This window comes from Bombus vosnesenskii, unplaced genomic scaffold (assembly GCF_011952255.1).
Source record: "Bombus vosnesenskii isolate JDL3184/JDL3185 unplaced genomic scaffold, Bvos_JDL3184-5_v1.1 scf7180000013314, whole genome shotgun sequence".
NCBI lineage: Eukaryota > Metazoa > Arthropoda > Insecta > Hymenoptera > Apidae > Bombus > Bombus vosnesenskii.
Genome location: NW_022882960.1, coordinates 3,503,661 through 3,510,837, shown reverse-complemented (window position 1 = coordinate 3,510,837; position 7,177 = coordinate 3,503,661).

Genomic DNA, 7,177 nt, shown 5'->3' with positions numbered 1-7,177 from the left:
ATCTAGATCGTAATATGATAATGGACAATTGCATATCATGAACGTTTTATGAAACCATATAACGCATTCCTAAAATAGCGTGCGAGAAAATCTATTCGAATAAAATTTAAGATAAATTGTATCCGATCAATCCTATAGCGAAATAACCGGATAGATTGTTCCAATGGGGCTGGAATCTTGGTAAAATACTTTCACACGTATATCGTCCTGTTCACCTTAAGCTTGAAAAATTCCGCTTTCTTTCCGACGAATCATTCAACTGGTAATTCTCTGAAATAAAAAGCATTTAACGGTCTTTCAAAATGATTTGTACAGGTGTCGCAACGCTTCTCCTTAAAATGCAATTTATTTAAAGTAAGTCTACGTTTCCAGAGTTTGCGATCTTACGTCGTAAATCACACTCGAGATATGAACAGAACATACTACTGTTAAGTACATAGTAACTACATTTCAATATCTTAAGCAACTTTTCTATTATATTATAAACTATTTTTTAATCATGTATCGACACAGAAAAACTATTACATGAATTTTTTAATAATGGGAAATTATGAATAATTTCCTTCAATTTTTTATGTTACGAAATTGTTTTTCTAGCCTTGAAATATGAAATCTAGTTACCTACGAACTCAAGAATTATATTAGGTATTTTCTGTAGTTTGGAGTGTGTATGGATTATATGAAGATAATGTTTGAGGATAATATTTATTTGAAAATAACCTAGTTTCCATAAATACAATGAATTTTTACAATTTGCAGCAAATAACGAAGCGGTAATATAAATCAAATCGGCCACACTTTTTCCACATTTACATTCGTTTAACTCTATTCTCTTCATTCTTATTTTCAAACGTAATAATAAATAATTTTCGAGCATCGTCAACATTACGCTAACGCGATCTTAATACCACTGATATCTTCCATCGAAGTAGACAAGAACAGGACAATTTTCTTTCTTAAAAGAATTCTAGTATATGATGAAATAAGTAAGCGGAAATAGAATCCAATCATATCGGCAAACAATTTGCAGTGATAACAAGCGGAGGTTCCTCAATCCGTTACTTCCGCACCAGAACTAATTAAAGCGAATTGAAAGGTAATTGAATTAAGCTTTCAATCGTTATCTCCTCGATGTGTTCCAAGCTCGTGGACTGCGATTCGCTTCCTTCAAATGGTTGGCCGAACGGGAAGATTGGAAGAACAATACTTCGAAATAAAAGCGAAGGACAAGATTCGAAGGATCCAATTTAGAACGGAATACGCCTATTCGAGGTTCTGCACAATGCCAATTTCTTTCCTTCCCAGAGGGTTTGACCGTTTTTGGGGCGGTTAATAGTTTCTGATCAAGTTTCCGCTTGTGTTTGTCATTCATTATTAATTATGAACCAGCGTGGCAAAGCATATTACGTTCCTGGATATCGACGAAGATTAATAATTTAATCAGAATATCACTTTCTAATTAGAAAAAATTTGCTTTAATTATGAAAATAATTAATCGAGAAGCTTATGACAAGAACGACCCTTGGTCGCGTATTTTTTCAAGAAAGCAAACGAATACTTTAGCATCTTTAATTTTTATTCTAGTTAATTCGATTTCTGAAAATAAAACATTCATCGTGTTAGATTTTGGAATTCAAATTCGATATGTTGTGAATCCAGCTTCTCGCTACTAGAACGTATTATTCATCATATTATTCGTTCAATTCTATGAAAAGAAATTAGATATTCTATAAATTATATGACATTGTTGGATGCCAGCTTGTCGAGACAAGCTGGAATTAAGTCATCGCCATGTCACTAGCAACAAACACTTATTTCTACGTCTATGTAAACAACAACGCGTCACGACGAATAATCAAAATCCTCAATCTTAATCATTCGGAACCTTTCCCCTAGCTCCTTCCACGCCATCTCTTTTCCCCGGTACTTTCCACATAATTTTCCCAACCATGCATCTATATATGTATGTGTATACATATACTTGCGAACAATTGTAAGGTGTCGCAACTTGTTCTATCACACAGAATCTAACAGTATATTAGAAAAGATGAAAGATGGATATTTCTTAATGTTTTGAAATTCTTCTGTTAATGATAGGGATCGTTGTTCTCTTGTCTTAGGTTTCAAATTATTTGACCGTCGTATAATTTACTGGCTTGGCGAAACGTGATTACGATCAATGAAAGGTTTAATACCTTGTAAGAAGCTCTCGATAGCTTCGAGTATTCTACAGCCGCAGCGCATTATTTTCATTCGAGCTGTTTGAAGATATCGGGGGTCCCTGCCACCCTAATGCCGTTACTTGAGGTTCTATCGGGTGTCCGTAATTTATATGACCACTCGAAAGAAAAGTTGCGCAAGGTCCCGTAGCCGATAAGGAGCCATTTTTCATTTTGCCTACGCAAGACCGACGAAAGCCAGTCGGTTGAAGGTACTGGCAATAAGAAAAAGAAGAAGAAAAGGACCACCCTTCGAGATTTCGCACCATTGCCAGAGGGTTGAACCATTTCCTGGGACTTAATTTCATTGTAACCCCCCGTCGACAGTTATTCTTATTATTTTTCTCCTTCGCTCCCTAAATCATCAATTTTCCTTATTAGCTGTATTCCTGATTAGGAAAATACCTTCCTCGACGAACTGTTTCTCGGGAGATATTTTTGCGGCAATCTAATAGCGTTATGGTACCAACCAACCGCTGTAATTCCCCACTGAAATGATCTGGAAAAATTAATGGGTTAATAAAAGTACGAGGAACCGCGAAGAAAAAATCGTAAGATTCGTCGACCCGATCGAGCGGTCAAGTGTATCTGCAAGCGATTTTTTAAATCGTCCGATTTCCAATTTTCTAGAAATCATGGCTATGTGGTTTCTTTCAATAAGTAGCAGTCTATTTGTATTGTGTTGTGTAAAATGTAATTTAGAAATTAGTTGCTTATTACCAGCTTTCATTCCATCTTTGAGAAGATATACGTACTCGTGTGTAAATAAATTAATGTATCTTAGATAAAGCATTACAATGGTTTGTTTTAACGATATATAGAGACTATAGTCGTCAATTCTAATGAAAATTACAAGCGACCTGTTTTATTTCCAAAACATCATTTTATAGTAGGTACTGCATTTGTTCAAATAAATTTTATCCCATTTCTGAAGTCAATCCTTTACAATACATACATGTGTCTTTATCTACGTTATGGTTAATCAAAAATCGAGATATATATTTTCGAATGAAAACTAATATTAAACTTATAGAGAAAAATTCACGCTCTATCCTTCAAGAATCACCTTCGAGTACTTTTTACCTGCAAGAGATCCTCATTCTCACAATAATGCACTCTCATTTTTCTTGAACAAAATCGATATCAATATCCGATTCTTCCATATCAAACACCTCGAGCGAATTTACGTGCAAATTATGATCGTATATTTCAAGTAAATTCATAAAAATTTTAATAAAGGGACAGTGGCGAGGTGGAAATGATGTACGATTTCTCGTACCTATCGAAAACTTTTTCTAAAATACAATTGGTACGATCGGGCTTTTTTTTTTCTTATATATCGACGTTTCACTGGAGAGTTCAGGTTCGATTCGATATTCCAGCCGGTTGATTTATTAAGTCTATTAAGAAACTGCGAAATTGTTTTGACCGATAGGAAATGGTTAGGGTGGGACAAATGAAAGTTCGTAACGTCGAGGGTGGCACAGTGCCTCGTGTTTTACTCGATTGCAAGGGCGGAAATCTGCGAAGGCATCAGAAGTTTCTTGTACTTCTGTTATGGTACTATAAAGCGAGGTTCCCCAACTACAAGTTACAAATTAGTCACGGTGATTTGGTTTCGCGGATATTAATCATTTCTTAGATCCTCAGGACGTTTATCCGCCCATGTATTCTAACTAATAACTCTTCTCTAACCTTGGTACTTGCACGATAAAGAAGCTTTCAAGCTGGTTAAATATTAGCACGTTCGAATGTCTACTTAAATTTTCTTTCACTTTCCTTTTATTTATTCTGATCTAGAAACTAGAATGTGTTGTAGATAAAAGTGGGATTATCTTAAGCTATATATTATATGTACATGTACCGAACAATAAAATTTATAACTTGAAAATTAAAAATAGGGTTTAGATGATCGAATAACGCAATTTTATTAACATATTCAAACAAATTCACACTTAGATACTACTAAATATTTTTGATCTCTCCGTGTTGAAAGATTAACAACGAAGAACTATTATTTCTTAGAAATAATTAAAACAAAATGACCTGAAATGTCAATGCCAATTAAAGAAAAAAAAATCGTTGGAAAGTGTAATATCTCATTTTAGTAATCTAAGAATTAATACAAGTTTTTAATTTCTTATTGCGATTATTTACGCACTTTTTCTTCCTATGTTCATAGAAGTAGCAACTTTCTTTTAGATTTCTCTATATGAACATCATACTCTGAAATGAAAATAACGTTAAAGATAGATTTTTCTTTTAAGTAGTAGCGTACGTTAATGCTGGTTTGCTAATAGTTTCACATTCTTCCAAATGAATTAAAGTACCATGAGCGTGTGTTAGGTTGTCTTGCAGGATTACCGTAGAGCGTCGGACCACTTTCAACAGTATTGAGTAACCATCAATATTTGACGAAAAAACGTTACAGGAAATCACGGAAATCTATTATTCTCCGGTTCGATTTCGAAAGGGAAGCCGGTTTCACTACTCTCGAAATCAGATTACGGGAATTTATAGGGTCACTCACGAGCTCTCAAACCTCGGGTCGTTCCCGCGAGATCCACAGAAAACGTACACAATTAAACTGCCTTAGGGCTTCCGTTACTACATCGTATCAGCTTTAACTGTACTACGATCATTTTCACGTTCATGAGAATTTAAACAGTAAGCTTGCTCCAGATTATTGCAACGCGATTCTCTTCAAAATCGTTTAAACAGCGTTAACGCTTTCGTAAATTTTACAACGATCTAGTTTATTCGACGATGCTGATTATTCCAGTAATACCTTTCAGAATAATGTATTATACAACAGAGCATATATTATTAATATGTATTAGTATGTTCCACAATATACATAATATTTATTCTCACACGCTTTCTCAACGTCGATAAATCAACTGTTTAAACGATTCCAAAACAAGGATGCCCACGTTGCACTCGAAAAATCCAACTACGTAGGTATTTTTTCTGTTGAGTGTACTTCGGAATAGGAACAGAACGATACACGAAAAATCCGCGAACAGTATGTTCCCGCTCCTCGGGAGGGCGATAACCAAGAACCGGAGAGCAGTCGCTAAAATCATCCGTCAGAAGCCGTTCGATTGATAGACTCGACGGGCATGAAATATTTAAACCGCTTAGCAAAGCTCCCGCGTCGTTTTTCGGCCGGCTTAAAACGTATTCGCCGCATCCCCGCAGAGGAGGAGAAATAATTACAAAGTTACCTCGACCGACCGAAGGAAAGTTTTCCCGATACACACGTTGTAGGCTGGAATATCGTTTCCATCAGACGGATTGCTATCGTCCGTGTCGGAAGGGTCTTTCGAGTCGTAAAGCGGGTCCAAGTGCTCTTTACATGCATATTGCCTTTCGTCGAGGAGCAGCGTGCTACGTTCTGCGAACCGTTCGTCCGTTTGTTGAAGCGGCCTCGAGGATTCCGGTGCTCGATGCTCCGCGACGCGACGGCCCAGCCGTACGAGGACTCTTCAAATTTTATGCTACATTTAACCTCTGATCGATTTTCCTCGGCGAGATCGTGGAGAAAAGAAACCGCGAAGGGAGGGTTGGTTGGACGAGCGAGGCCGGAAAAACGATGTTAACACGTGACGCTGCTCACGGCCGAAAATGAAGTTCCAGTTTTTGTGCGCGGTTACGAGCGACGATCATTCTTCCATCTCGGTCTTATCTTGTCCCGACTGAATATTCAAAAGGCTGCAGCCAGGATAGCCATTATCGCCTGGCTTTCGAAGTTTCACGACGACGAAATGAAGTCCTCGATGATGGCCTACGAAGGATTAGTGTCTGCAGGGAAAACTAAGATTAGGGAAGTTAAAGTGGCAGATCTGTGAACTATTTCCTAAATCATTGTAATATCAAAATGGCTTTGTCAAGCTTTATAAACTTTCGTTTTTCTTAATTCAGGAAAATATATAGTTTAACGCGATAAGCTAAAGTACCGTTATTGAATCAGAGGGATACTCGAGTTAATTTGCCTTGCAATTTGCTCAGTTTGGTTATGAACAATTCTTAGACGATCTACACAACTGAAAACAGATTATTTAACTCTTCGTTATATAAAATTATTATATATATCGAAATTGGATATATTATGTACTTTCGTTAATTGCTCGACAGCGATGATTTTCTACGAAGATGCAACTTCTATTCATCAAAATATAATTTGTTCGACTAATTTCAATATTCTCGTTCTTGATGTCGTTTTGTGAGATCTACGGTATACGTTACTTTCTCATTTTTTCGTTCGATATTATATCATAGATCAATGGTGCTTTATAACATACAAAAATTCAAGAGTAAATCTTAAAATGTTGAAACTTAGATGACTGAAATAAAAAGTCTAGCTCGCTATATGTATATTTTTACTCGTTTATTTTCATCATTTAAATATAATACCATACAGTTGCGCGTCTCATATTTCCTGGTGATGAGAAACATTAAATATGCAGATAAAATGTTCGGAATGTAGAACGAGTTGCGGTAAAAATTACAATAACGATATGAACTGCAACGATGAGAAATAGAACGAATCACGGTATTTTTTGTTAACTGAATGTGTGATACAGCCATAAAGCCAGCTGGGTAACAAGTAGCTCGTGATTAATGTTTTTGCAGGAGCTCGTTCATGGGGATGAGCCCATAGGGAGCTTTCACTGTTTTGTACTAGCTATTTGCCACTCGGTTCCATACCGTACATTGCGACAGGCAGGGTGTCCGCATCGGAATCCGTTGCTCTGGATATCAGGCTGATTTAACTGAAGTATCTTGGGTTAAATCGTATTTTTAACAGCTATCGTAAGAGAACCGAATTGGAATAGAAGAAAGACCCGAAATAGCCAGGATTTTAGCGTTTATCTTTCAAAGTATTAACTGCAGATTACTATCATTTCAATCAGTTAATGTAATGTAATACCGAAGGGAATTAACGCGTGGATGGG